Source organism: Ascaphus truei, unplaced genomic scaffold (assembly GCF_040206685.1).
Source record: "Ascaphus truei isolate aAscTru1 unplaced genomic scaffold, aAscTru1.hap1 HAP1_SCAFFOLD_388, whole genome shotgun sequence".
In the NCBI taxonomy this organism is placed as follows: domain Eukaryota; kingdom Metazoa; phylum Chordata; class Amphibia; order Anura; family Ascaphidae; genus Ascaphus; species Ascaphus truei.
In genome coordinates, this window is record NW_027456718.1 from 105618 (window position 1) to 121795 (window position 16178).

Sequence of the window (16178 nt, forward strand, 5' to 3'; positions counted from 1 at the left end):
TAATACGGGGTTTTAAGGCTCTAGTGGTCCGTCCCACATATTGTTTCCCACATCCGCAATTTAATTAATAAATTCTGAATGTGGTACAAAAGTTGATAAAGGACTTAATGTCATATTGACAACACGTCGACATTGAGCCAAATTGTGACTTCGAAATCATATGCCTACAAGATTTGCAATGTAGGCCATTTAAATCTCCCCGTTGGTAGCATTCTATAAATTGGATTATGGGACTGGAATAAACTCCTAGAGACATAATTGCCAATAGTTTTGGCTTTTTTTTAAAACAAAACGTGGACCTTCCATATAGACCCTACTTAGGACTGGGTAAGCTGAAAGTACACCCCCCATATAGACCCTACTTAGGGCTGGGTCAGCTGAAAGTACACCCCAATGCTTTTTGAAGATATTTTTAATTTGCTGACTTTTTGCATTATATTGGGTACTGAATATTGAAGGTGTTGTTCTCCAAGACCGAAAAGGCTATGAGATGGAGGCACAACGACTGCTTGGTGATACGTCATCTGATGTAAGATTAAAGAAAGATCCAACAACTGATTATACAATGATTATACGGGCCGCTTAAAAATACTTCTAGATCAACATCTAGATAAACAAGCATATACAGTAATTTGCTTTTCTCTATTCACATTGCCCTAGAATTCCAATTTTCTACCATCTTCCAAAAACACATAAATCTGTCAATAATCCTCCCGGAAGACCTATAATATCAGGAATACAATCATTGACTGCAAATCTCTCTCAATATGTTGATTATTTTCTTCAAGTGTATGTTGGTAAACGCCCTTCTCATTTGAGGGATTCATCATCTGTCTTGAATCTATTCCAAGGATTTGAGTGGAAGAGTACCTATAGATGGTTGAAATGCGACGTACAGTCCCTCTATACGAATATTCCACACAAGGAAGGACTCGAGGCAGTTGATTCCTTTCTAAAAGTAGATCCCGAATTACATCCATTAAATAAAGAGTTGATTCTAAACTCGATCCATTTCATATTAAAGCACAATTATTTCCTATTTGTCACCGAATTCTTCCTGCAGGTTTGCGGAACTGCGATGGGCACACGTTTTGCCCCCAGTTTCGAAAACCTGTACATGAGAGAATGGGAATTCAAACATATTTGGAACAACAATCCATTTAAAAACAACATTATAATATGGCGTTGGTATAAAGACACATGGGAGGATCCAGGGCACTACGGATTTTCAAGAAAATAAATTTATTCTAGGCACATGTTTCGAGCTGTACAAAGCTCTTTCTCAAGTGACTGGCCAGTCACAGAGCTTTGTACAGCTGGAAACGTTGTGTGTGCTGTGACAAACGGCTTACTCTGGGGCTCCGTCGTTTGTCCGGGACTGTTTAGAACACGGTCTTTTAGGGTAGGTTAAATGATGAGGCGTCACGTACTGTTCCTTTAAACAGGCTATGCCTGGTTTATTCAGTCCCAGGCACTGAGACTGCCACAGTGCATACAACAGAAAACAGATCAAAACAAAAGCTGCTCACCTGAGCGATAACTTAACTTAGATATCCCTGACTCAGGGTTGGAAGTGGCTTTTCCACTTCCAACAACAAAACACGGTACTTTTGCAGTCTTACACAAATGAACAGAAAGATTGAACCTGTTTGGGGAAGAGGCTTCTCCCCTCTGTAGTTCAGCAGCCCTCCAGCCTCCTGGCTCTTGTGGGGAGAGACCAGAGCAAACAGGAAATCAGTCTTTCATACCTGATTCCTAATTAGCATGACAGGTGACAGAAATCAGGCAGCAGACAAACTCTGGTCTGGATCTCTCATCCCTCAGTTCCAGCGCTTGCCAAACTGTGGGATGGAGTGTATGTATTATAAGGCTGCACTCCCAGGCCAAACAGGATAGAAACTGTCTAGTATCCTGGGAGCCCTATATACGGAATTTATTACCATCCCCTGGTTTCTGTCACATATCCTCCCCCCCAGCTCAGACCTCGAGGGATGAGCGACCATGGATATTAGGGAGTGCATCCTTGACAACCCGTCAGCATTGCCATGTTTGTGCCCTGACCTGTGTTCCACAGAAAATTTAAAGGGTTGTAGGCTTAGGAACCACCTGGTCACTCTAGCATTCTTTTCCCTGTTTTGACACATCCAGGTAAGGGGTGCATGATCTGTGACCAACCGGAATTTTCTCCCCAACAGGTAGTATTTGAGCGTCTCTACAGCCCACTTTATTGCGAGACACTCTTTCTCTACTATGGAGTAATTTTTCTCCTGGGGATTTAGTTTCCTACTTAAATAAAGGATGGGGTGCTCCTCACCTTGAGACTCCTGGGAGAGTACCGCCCCCAGCCCTACCTCAGATGCGTCGGTTTGGACTACGAACTCTTTGGAGAAGTCAGGTGTGACCAACACTGGTTGGGCACAGAGAGCTTCTTTCAGGCTTCTAAAGGCCTGTTCGGTTTCGGGGGACCACTTTACCATTAGCGGTCCTCTTGCTTTTGTGAGGTCAGTTAGTGGGGTTGCCTTAGTTGCAAAATTGGGAATAAACCTTCTATAGTACCCAATTAACCCCAAAAAGGTCCTTACTTGTTTTTTTGTAACTGGCCTTGGCCAATTTTGTATCGCCTCCACTTTGAGTGTTTGGGGTTTGAGTAAACCTCTGCCAATAGAATATCCCAGATACTTGGCCTCCTCCAGACCAATAGTGCATTTAGCGGGGTTAGCAGTTAGTCCAGCAGACCGGACTGCGTCAAGCACAGCTTGGACCTTTGGAAGGTGGGATTGCCAATCTTCACTATGGATTACCACATCATCCAGGTAGGCGGCAGCATACCGAGCATGTGGTTTTAAAATTTTATCCATCATTCTTTGGAATGTGGCGGGAGCTCCATGTAAGCCAAAAGGCAACACCTTATACTGAAAGAGGCCGTCTGGGGTTGAGAAGGCTGTCTTTTCTTTTGCCCTTTCTGTGAGGGGAACCTGCCAGTACCCTTTTGTTAGGTCTAGGGTTGTGAGATATCGGGCTTTGCCCAGTCTCTCTACAAGTTCATCTACCCTGGGCATAGGATAAGTATCAAATTTTGACACCGCGTTTAGTTTCCGGTAGTCATTACAAAACCTTGTTGTACCATCTGGCTTTGGGACTAAGACTATAGGGCTGTTCCACCCACTTTGGGATTCCTCAATTACACCTAGTTTTAGCATTTTTTTAACCTCTAAACTTATAGCCTTTCTTTTGGCCTCTGGGATTCGGTACGGTTTAAGGTTAACTCGAACCCCCGGTTCAGAGACTAGGTCATGTTCAATTACGCTAGTTCTACCTGGCCGTATAGAGAAGATTTCTTTGTTTCTTCTCACTAAATTCTGAACCTCTCGTTTCTGATGAACAGACAGGGTTTCAGCTATGCTAACCTCTGGGTCAGTTTCTTGATTCTCTGACGGACCTGGGGGTACTAGGGTTAACAAGACTTCTCTATCTTTCCAGGGCTTGAGTAGGTTTATATGGTAAATTTGCTCAGGTTTCCTCCTACCTGGCTGTCTTACCTTATAATTTACTTCCCCCACTCTTTCCAAGACCTCATATGGCCCATGCCATTTAGCAAGGAATTTACTCTCCACGGTGGGAACCAGAACTAGTACCCTATCACCTGGAAAAAAAATTCTGACCCTAGCACCCTTATTATACGTATTCCTCTGTGCTTCTTGAGCTTTCTCCATGTGTTCCCTCACTATGGGTAGGACTGCAGCAATGCGGTCCTGCATCTGGGCAACATGCTCTATTACACTTCTGTAAGGGGTAACCTCGTGTTCCCAAGTCTCTTTGGCTATATCCAGTAAGCCCCTTGGGTGTCGGCCATACAATAGTTCAAACGGGGAGAAGCCTGTGGATGATTGGGGAACTTCCCTAATGGCAAATAACAGGTATGGTAACAAACAATCCCAGTTTTTCCCATCTTTATCAACCGCCCGCCGTAACATGCTCTTTAAGGTTTTATTGAACCTTTCCACTAAACCATCTGTTTGTGGATGATAGACTGAGGTTCTGAGATGCTTGATTTTTAGGAGTTTACATAGCTCTTTTGTTACTTGGGACATAAATGGTGTTCCCTGGTCAGATAGAATCTCTTTAGGAATCCCGACCCGGGAAAACAGAACTACTAACTCTTTTGCTATGTTTTTAGCAGAGGTGCTACGTAGGGGAACTGCCTCCGGATATCGGGTGGCATAATCTAATATTACCAATATATGCTGATGTCCCCTAGCAGACTTTATTAGGGGTCCTACTAGATCCATAGCAATCCGGTCAAATGGTACCTCTATTATGGGAAGGGGTACCAATGGGCTGCGGTACGCCTTGAACGGGGCGGTGATCTGACATTCTGGGCATGAGGAACAATAATTCGTAATTTCTGCCAGAACCCCAGGCCAATAGAAGCTTCGGAGAACCTTTTCTTTTGTCTTTTCCACCCCTAGGTGTCCCCCCAATGGATGACTATGTGCGAGGTGTAATACTACGTTACGGAATGTCCGTGGTACCAACAATTGTTTAGTTGTAACTGATTTCCTTTTATCAACCCGATATACTAGGTCGTTCTCTACCTCGAAGTAGGGGTAAGCAAGTGACCTATCTGGTTGGCCAGGAGTACTATTCTGGTCCCGTATATTTCCCCTTGCTACCGCTAATGTGGGGTCCTCCCACTGGGCCTTCTTAAAACTCCCAGGACTGACCTCTAGGTCAGCGAGGGTCTTATCCGGTTCTGGGGTGGTAAGTGTCTGCTCAACATCTTGATTTGGGGTATTCCCTACCAAAGTAGTGATGGGGAAGGGAATTTTACAGCACTCCTCCTTTTCCCCCTTCTTATTTGGGCCCTCGTCAACCTCCATTTCTGAAAAAGGGAAAGGATTTGTTTCTTCTAATACTTCGTTATGGTCCGCTATTGAACTCTGGGCGCTGTTCTGAGCGGGGGACCACATTTTTAGAAAATGGGGAAAGTCGGTCCCTATTAACACATCATGTGCCAGTTTGGGTACAATACCCACCTTGAAATCTAAAGAACCAAACTCTGTTTCAAAAAAAACATCAACAGTGGAATATTCATGATTATCCCCATGTATACAACAAATTGCCACTCTTTGCGAACTGTTTCCCTGTTTCTTCTTAATGGGCAAGAGGTATTCGGACACTAGTGTGACCATGCTCCCAGAGTCAAGAAGTGCCCGAACCCTCTTACCATTAACCTTTACAAATGCCCACAGATGGTTATTCAAGGGGTCCTCTGGGCTAGGGCCCATACATTGGGACAACAGCGAATAATGTTCCACGCTGTTGCATTGCATGGGCTCATCATTTAGTGGGCAGATTTTTGCTGTGTGGCCCCTCTCATGACAATTTACACATTTAGGTACATAGTCTGTGTCCCACTTAGAGCCTTTTCCCGGCTCCCCATGTTGGCTATTGCCCTTAGTGTGCGAACCACTGTTGCTGGTGCTGCGTGAAGGTGGTCGCCGCTCTTCAGCGCCCCTTAACCCCGGTACCCTTTTACCGTCTCTGGAAGAGTCCTGGAACCTCGGGTAGTGGGGTTGCTCCACGACTGTGGGTTGCGGGTGCTCTTCTGCTGCATTGTACCTTTCTACGAGGGCCACAAGCTCATCCGCATTGTGGGGGTCACTCCGACTGACCCAACGGCGTAAGGCAGAGGGAAGTTTCCTCAAGAACTGGTCCATGACCAACCGTTCCACGATTTGGCTGGCTGAGTTGATCTCGGGTTGTAGCCACTTCCGGGCGAGGTGGATGAGGTCATACATCTGGCTTCGGGTGGCTTTATCCATCGTGAAGGACCATGCGTGAAACCTTTGGGCGCGAACAGCCGTGGTTACGCCGAGGCGGGCGAGGATCTCGAACTTCAATTTTGCATAGACGTTAGCTTCGGCTGGCTCTAGATCAAAGTAAGCCTTCTGGGGTTCGCCGCTTAGGAAGGGTGCGATTAGACCAGCCCACTCAGCTTCTGGCCATCCCTCTCTCTGCGCCGTGCGTTCAAACGTGAGAAGATAGGCTTCCACATCATCCGAGGGTCCCATCTTCTGAAGGTAGTGGCTTGCCCTGGTCATTTTCGGAACTGGGGCTGCCGCTGCCAGTGGAAGGTTACTGATAGTCCCCCTCAGGATCTCGAGTTCCTGCTGTAAGCCCTGAGCGAACCGCTGTTGCTCCTCTCTCAGCAAGCGGTTTGTCTCTTGCTGGTTTGCATTCGCGTTTTGCAGGGCTTCATTCGTCTGTTGCTGGTTTGCATTCGCCTGTTGCTGGTTTGCATTCGCCTGTTGCTGGTTTGCATTAATCTCTTGCTGGGCTATTAGCAGCTGTTGCTGGGCTGCATTCGTCTGCTGCTGGTTTGCATTAATTTCTTGCTGGGCTATTAACAGCTGTTGCTGGATTTCATTCGCGTCTTTCTGGGCAGCGACATTGCGTACCAGCGCACCCACCACGTCTTCCATCTTGTTTGCAGAGGATGAAAAAAAACTTTTTTTTTTTTTTCAAAGTTCTTCAACCCGCAGACCCCCTAGTGCTCTGCCCGCATTCTCCACCATATGTGACAAACGGCTTACTCCGGGGCTCCGTCGTTTGTCCGGGACTGTTTAGAACACGGTCTTTTAGGGTAGGTTAAATGATGAGGCGTCACGTACTGTTCCTTTAAACAGGCTATGCCTGGTTTATTCAGTCCCAGGCACTGAGACTGCCACAGTGCATACAACAGAAAACAGATCAAAACAAAAGCTGCTCACCTGAGCGATAACTTAACTTAGATATCCCTGACTCAGGGTTGGAAGTGGCTTTTCCACTTCCAACAACAAAACACGGTACTTTTGCAGTCTTACACAAATGAACAGAAAGATTGAACCTGTTTGGGGAAGAGGCTTCTCCCCTCTGTAGTTCAGCAGCCCTCCAGCCTCCTGGCTCTTGTGGGGAGAGACCAGAGCAAACAGGAAATCAGTCTTTCATACCTGATTCCTAATTAGCATGACAGGTGACAGAAATCAGGCAGCAGACAAACTCTGGTCTGGATCTCTCATCCCTCAGTTCCAGCGCTTGCCAAACTGTGGGACGGAGTGTATGTATTATAAGGCTGCACTCCCAGGCCAAACAGGATAGAAACTGTCTAGTATCCTGGGAGCCCTATATACGGAATTTATTACCATCCCCTGGTTTCTGTCACAGTGCCTAGAATAAATTTATTTTCTTGAAAATCTGTAGTGCCCTGGATCCTCCCATTTGTTCATATATCTCGAAATTACACCAGACAGGTTATTTCCCTGAACCACGGAGCACCGGTACCTCTAACTGCAAGTATATTGCTGCTTTATTATACTCTTACAAGTGTGCTAGAGATTACCCTTTTGTTTGTTGGTATATAGACGACATTTTGTGCGTATGGGATGGTGATTTAAACTCTGTGAATCTCTTTTTGAAATATATGAACAATAATGTAAAAAATCTATCTTTTACATCTAGTGGGGATCCACTAGAAATTAATTTCTTAGATCTGAATTTAAGATCCACTGAGGAAGGTAGAGTAATAAGTGAAACCCACTTCAAGGAAGTTGATGCCAACAATCTGTTGTTTGCATCAAGTAACCATAAAAGGATCAACAACATTCCGAGAAGTCAGTTTATCAGATGGAAGAAAGACTGCAGAAGGGAAGAAGGTTTTAAAACACAAGCAGATAAGTTACTCTTGAGATTTATAGAGAGGGGCTGCTCCCCTAAAGAATCGGAAGATGAGTTAGAAAGAGTAAGCAAAATGGATAGAAATCAGATGTTGATACCAAAAAACTAATAAGAAACTTGATGTCCCTGACACTGAAATTGACGAAGCGTTTATTACGAATTTTAATTCAATGACTAATAAGATTGAGAGGATTATAAAGAAACACTGGGGCATCTTATGTAGTGATCCAATTTTGGGTGCTCATATTATACAAACTCCCCGGTTTATATAGAGAAAGGCCAAGAACCTTAAGAGCTCTTTGCCTCCTAGCGACATTTGTAATATTGATAAATGTCAGGAGCCCAAAACATGGTTACGTTCCAAACCTGGTGGAAATTTTACCTGCGGAAAATGCTCAGTGTGTAAATTCCTTCACCCAAATAAAACAACTTTTAAATCCAATTCTACAGTTGAGGTATTCAATATAAAAGACTTTATTTATTGTAACTCCAATCATATCGTTTACTTAATAGAATGTCCTTTTGGCTCTCAATATGTAGGCCGCACTAAACGTAGCCTGAAGATTTGCATTCAAGAACATATTCGGAATATAAAAAATGGATATTTAAAACATAGTTTGTCTCAGCATTACGCAGTTCATCACAATAAAGACCCCTCCTCTCTTACCTTTAAAGGCATAAAGTTTGTCCCTCGTAATAGAAGGGGTGGGGACAGAGTCAAAGAATTGTCTGTACAAGAGACCTTTGGATTCATAAAATTGACACCCTGTATCCAAGAGGAAGATACAGATATCTGGGCTTTTTATTAGCCTAGTCCGGTGCTTTTTCTTGTGCTTTATTTTATTTAAGAAACATATACATTTTTATACACCTTCAAAGAAGTTTTTATGTGCGAGTATGTTTTAACATATGTTCTCTCCTTCTATTCCAGATGAACATAACATTTTATGTATGTTTTGTTGTTATAGTATTAGTGTATATTTTAATATTAAACTTTGTATGCCATAAGTTCGGCGTGATGTGTATAATTAGTCTGCACCTGCTGAGGTCCCCCCGACTGGCTGTGATTGGAGCATTTCAATTAATACTCTGACCAGTCCCTTGCGAGTGGGGGCTACTTAATAGGTCCAGTACTACTGATCATTATTCCCTGATGAAGAAGCATTTTGGCTTTGAAACGCGTTGGAATGGGATTTTCTCCTAAACACACTTGTGAAGCATAAGTATTGATCTTTGCTATTTTGAATCTGCTGCCTGGAGTGTTCCATTGTATACCTTACTGTGACGCTATCCAGTGACGCGATCCAGTGACGTGGCCGACGAGTCGACAGAGACGCGCGCGCAGCGGTACTGCGTACCGTGCACGAGCGCTGTGAACTTTTCCTCCGGGAACGGCTTATCATAGCCTGGAGCAGAACTTATCGATCTGGGACATTACTATCATTGTTACACTGTGCAAACATCTGGGACATTACTATCATTGTTACACTGTGCAAACATCTGGGACATTACTATCATTGTTACACTGTGCAAACATCTGGGACATTACTATCATTGTTACGCTGTGCAAACATCTGGGACATTACTATCATTGTTACGCTGTGCAAACATCTGGGACATTACTATCATTGTTACACTGTGCAAACATTTGGGACATTACTATCATTGTTACACTGTGCAAACATCTGGGACATTACTATCATTGTTACGCTGTGCAAACATCTGGGACATTACTATCATTGTTACGCTGTGCAAACATCTGGGACATTACTATCATTGTTACACTGTGCAAACATCTGGGACATTACTATCATTGTTACACTGTGCAAACATCTGGGACATTACTATCATTGTTACGCTGTGCAAACATCTGGGACATTACTATCATTGTTACGCTGTGCAAACATCTGGGACATTACTATCATTGTTACCCTGTGCAAACATCTGGGACATTACTATCATTGTTACACTGTGCAAACATCTGGGACATTACTATCATTGTTACACTGTGCAAACATCTGGGACATTACTATCATTGTTACACTGTGCAAACATCTGGGACATTACTATCATTGTTACACTGTGCAAACATCTGGGACATTACTATCATTGTTACACTGTGCAAACATCTGGGACATTACTATCATTGTTACGCTGTGCAAACATCTGGGACATTACTATCATTGTTACGCTGTGCAAACATCTGGAACATTACTATCATTGTTACGCTGTGCAAACATCTGGGACATTACTATCATTGTTACGCTGTGCAAACATCTGGGACATTACTATCATTGTTACACTGTGCAAACATCTGGGACATTACTATCATTGTTACACTGTGCAAACATCTGGGACATTACTATCATTGTTACACTGTGCAAACATCTGGGACATTACTATCATTGTTACGCTGTGCAAACATCTGGGACATTACTATCATTGTTACGCTGTGCAAACATCTGGGACATTACTATCATTGTTACACTGTGCAAACATCTGGGACATTACTATCATTGTTACGCTGTGCAAACATCTGGGAAATTACTATCATTGTTACGCTGTGCAAACATCTGGGACATTACTATCATTGTTACGTTGTGCAAACATCTGGGACATTACTATCATTGTTACACTGTGCAAACATCTGGGACATTACTATCATTGTTACACTTTGCAAACATCTGGGACATTACTATCATTGTTACGCTGTGCAAACATCTGGGACATTACTATCATTGTTACGCTGTGCAAACATCTGGGACATTACTATCATTGTTACGCTGTGCAAACATCTGGGACATTACTATCATTGTTACGCTGTGCAAACATCTGGGACATTACTATCATTGTTACGCTGTGCAAACATCTGGGACATTACTATCATTGTTACGCTGTGCAAACATCTGGACTGGGACATTACTATCATTGTTACACTGTGCAAACATCTGGGACATTACTATCATTGTTACACTGTGCAAACATCTGGGACATTACTATCATTGTTACGCTGTGCAAACATCTGGGACATTACTATCATTGTTACGTTGTGCATACATCTGTGACATTACTATCATTGTTACGCTGTGCAAACATCTGGGACATTACTATCATTGTTATGCTGTGCAAACATCTGGGACATTAATATCATTGTTACTCTGTGCAAACATCTGGGACATTACTATCATTGTTACACTGTGCAAACATCTGGGACATTACTATCATTGTTACGCTGTGCAAACATCTGGGACATTACTATCATTGTTACGCTGTGCAAACATCTGGGACATTACTATCATTGTTACACTGTGCAAACATCTGGGACATTACTATCATTGTTACGCTGTGCAAACATCTGGGACATTACTATCATTGTTACGCTGTGCAAACATCTGGGACATTACTATCATTGTTACGCTGTGCAAACATCTGGGACATTACTATCATTGTTACGCTGTGCAAACATCTGGGACATTACTATCATTGTTACGCTGTGCAAACATCTGGGACATTACTATCATTGTTACGCTGTGCAAACATCTGGGACATTACTATCATTGTTACGCTGTGCAAACATCTGGGACATTACTATCATTGTTACACTGTGCAAACATCTGGGACATTACTATCATTGTTACGCTGTGCAAACATCTGGGACATTACTATCATTGTTACGCTGTGCAAACATCTGGGACATTACTATCATTGTTACGCTGTGCAAACATCTGGGACATTACTATCATTGTTACGCTGTGCAAACATCTGGGACATTACTATCATTGTTACGCTGTGCAAACATCTGGGACATTACTATCATTGTTACGCTGTGCAAACATCTGGGACATTACTATCATTGTTACGCTGTGCAAACATCTGGGACATTACTATCATTGTTACGCTGTGCAAACATCTGGGACATTACTATCATTGTTACGCTGTGCAAACATCTGGGACATTACTATCATTGTTACGCTGTGCAAACATCTGGGACATTACTATCATTGTTACGCTGTGCAAACATCTGGGACATTACTATCATTGTTACGCTGTGCAAACATCTGGGACATTAATATCATTGTTACTCTGTGCAAACATCTGGGACATTACTATCATTGTTACGCTGTGCAAACATCTGGGACATTACTATCATTGTTACGCTGTGCAAACATCTGGGACATTACTATCATTGTTACGCTGTGCAAACATCTGGGACATTACTATCATTGTTACGCTGTGCAAACATCTGGGACATTACTATCATTGTTACGCTGTGCAAACATCTGGGACATTACTATCATTGTTACGCTGTGCAAACATCTGGGACATTACTATCATTGTTACGCTGTGCAAACATCTGGGACATTACTATCATTGTTACGCTGTGCAAACTTCTGGGACATTACTATCATTGTTACGCTGTGCAAACATCTGGGACATTACTATCATTGTTATGCTGTGCAAACATCTGGGACATTAATATCATTGTTACTCTGTGCAAACATCTGGGACATTACTATCATTGTTACGCTGTGCAAACATCTGGGACATTACTATCATTGTTACGCTGTGCAAACATCTGGGACATTACTATCATTGTTACGCTGTGCAAACATCTGGGACATTACTATCATTGTTACGCTGTGCAAACATCTGGGACATTACTATCATTGTTACGCTGTGCAAACATCTGGGACATTACTATCATTGTTACGCTGTGCAAACATCTGGGACATTACTATCATTGTTACGCTGTGCAAACATCTGGGACATTACTATCATTGTTACGCTGTGCAAACATCTGGGACATTACTATCATTGTTACGCTGTGCAAACATCTGGGACATTACTATCATTGTTACGCTGTGCAAACATCTGGGACATTACTATCATTGTTACGCTGTGCAAACATCTGGGACATTACTATCATTGTTACGCTGTGCAAACATCTGGGACATTACTATCATTGTTACGCTGTGCAAACATCCGGGACATTACTATCATTGTTACGCTGTGCAAACATCCGGGACATTACTATCATTGTTACGCTGTGCAAACATCCGGGACATTACTATCATTGTTACGCTGTGCAAACATCTGGGACATTACTATCATTGTTACGCTGTGCAAACAACCGGGACATTACTATCATTGTTACGCTGTGCAAACATCTGGGACATTACTATCATTGTTACGCTGTGCAAACTTCTGGGACATTACTATCATTGTTACGCTGTGCAAACATCTGGGACATTACTATCATTGTTACGCTGTGCAAACATCTGGGACATTACTATCATTGTTACGCTGTGCAAACATCTGGGACATTACTATCATTGTTACGCTGTGCAAACATCTGGGACATTACTATCATTGTTACGCTGTGCAAACATCTGGGACATTACTATCATTGTTACGCTGTGCAAACATCTGGGACATTACTATCATTGTTACGCTGTGCAAACATCTGGGACATTACTATCATTGTTACGCTGTGCAAACATCTGGGACATTACTATCATTGTTACGCTGTGCAAACATCTGGGACATTACTATCATTGTTACGCTGTGCAAACATCTGGGACATTGCTATCATTGTTACGCTGTGCAAACATCTGGGACATTGCTATCATTGTTACGCTGTGCAAACATCTGGGACATTGCTATCATTGTTACGCTGTGCAAACATCTGGGACATTACTATCATTGTTACGCTGTGCAAACATCTGGGAAATTACTATCATTGTTACGCTGTGCAAACATCTGGGACATTACTATCATTGTTACGCTGTGCAAACATCTGGGACATTACTATCATTGTTACGCTGTGCAAACATCTGGGAAATTACTATCATTGTTACGCTGTGCAAACATCTGGGACATTACTATCATTGTTACTCTGTGCAAACATCTGGGACATTACTATCATTGTTACGCTGTGCAAACATCTGGGACATTACTATCATTGTTACGCTGTGCAAACATCTGGGACATTACTATCATTGTTACGCTGTGCAAACATCTGGGACATTACTATCATTGTTACGCTGTGCAAACATCTGGGACATTACTATCATTGTTACGCTGTGCAAACATCTGGGACATTACTATCATTGTTACGCTGTGCAAACATCTGGGACATTACTATCATTGTTACGCTGTGCAAACATCTGGGACATTACTATCATTGTTACGCTGTGCAAACATCTGGGACATTACTATCATTGTTACGCTGTGCAAACATCTGGGACATTACTATCATTGTTACGCTGTGCAAACATCTGGGACATTACTATCATTGTTACGCTGTGCAAACATCTGGGACATTACTATCATTGTTACGCTGTGCAAACATCTGGGACATTACTATCATTGTTACGCTGTGCAAACATCTGGGACATTACTATCATTGTTACGCTGTGCAAACATCTGGGACATTACTATCATTGTTACGTTGTGCAAACATCTGGGACATTACTATCATTGTTACGCTGTGCAAACATCCGGGACATTACTATCATTGTTACGCTGTGCAAACATCCGGGACATTACTATCATTGTTACGCTGTGCAAACATCCGGGACATTACTATCATTGTTACGCTGTGCAAACATCTGGGACATTACTATCATTGTTACGCTGTGCAAACAACCGGGACATTACTATCATTGTTACGCTGTGCAAACATCTGGGACATTACTATCATTGTTACGCTGTGCAAACTTCTGGGACATTACTATCATTGTTACGCTGTGCAAACATCTGGGACATTTCTATCATTGTTACGCTGTGCAAACATCTGGGACATTACTATCATTGTTACGCTGTGCAAACATCTGGGACATTACTATCATTGTTACGCTGTGCAAACATCTGGGACATTACTATCATTGTTACGCTGTGCAAACATCTGGGACATTACTATCATTGTTACGCTGTGCAAACATCTGGGACATTACTATCATTGTTACGCTGTGCAAACATCTGGGACATTGCTATCATTGTTACGCTGTGCAAACATCTGGGACATTGCTATCATTGTTACGCTGTGCAAACATCTGGGACATTGCTATCATTGTTACGCTGTGCAAACATCTGGGACATTGCTATCATTGTTACGCTGTGCAAACATCTGGGACATTACTATCATTGTTACGCTGTGCAAACATCTGGGAAATTACTATCATTGTTACGCTGTGCAAACATCTGGGACATTACTATCATTGTTACGCTGTGCAAACATCTGGGACATTACTATCATTGTTACGCTGTGCAAACATCTGGGAAATTACTATCATTGTTACGCTGTGCAAACATCTGGGACATTACTATCATTGTTACTCTGTGCAAACATCTGGGACATTACTATCATTGTTACGCTGTGCAAACATCTGGGACATTACTATCATTGTTACGCTGTGCAAACATCTGGGACATTACTATCATTGTTACGCTGTGCAAACATCTGGGACATTACTATCATTGTTACGCTGTGCAAACATCTGGGACATTACTATCATTGTTACGCTGTGCAAACATCTGGGACATTACTATCATTGTTACGCTGTGCAAACATCTGGGACATTACTATCATTGTTACGCTGTGCAAACATCTGGGACATTACTATCATTGTTACGCTGTGCAAACATCTGGGACATTACTATCATTGTTACGCTGTGCAAACATCTGGGACATTACTATCATTGTTACGCTGTGCAAACATCTGGGACATTACTATCATTGTTACGCTGTGCAAACATCTGGGACATTACTATCATTGTTACGCTGTGCAAACATCTGGGACATTACTATCATTGTTACGCTGTGCAAACATCTGGGACATTACTATCATTGTTACGCTGTGCAAACATCTGGGACATTACTATCATTGTTACTCTGTGCAAACATCTGGGACATTACTATCATTGTTACGCTGTGCAAACATCTGGGACATTACTATCATTGTTACGCTGTGCAAACATCTGGGACATTACTATCATTGTTACGCTGTGCAAACATCTGGGACATTACTATCATTGTTATGCTGTGCAAACATCTGGGACATTACTATCATTGTTACGCTGTGCAAACATCTGGGACATTACTATCATTGTTACGCTGTGCAAACATCTGGGACATTACTATCATTGTTACGCTGTGCAAACATCTGGGACATTACTATCATTGTTACGCTGTGCAAACATCTGGGACATTACTATCATTGTTACGCTGTGCAAACATCTGGGACATTACTATCATTGTTACGCTGTGCAAACATCTGGGACATTACTATCATTGTTACGCTGTGCAAACATCTGGGACATTACTATCATTGTTACGCTGTGCAAACATCTGGGACATTACTATCATTGTTACGCTGTGCAAACATCTGGGACATTACTATCATTGTTACGCTGTGCAAACATCTGGGACATTACTATCATTGTTACGCTGTGCAAACATC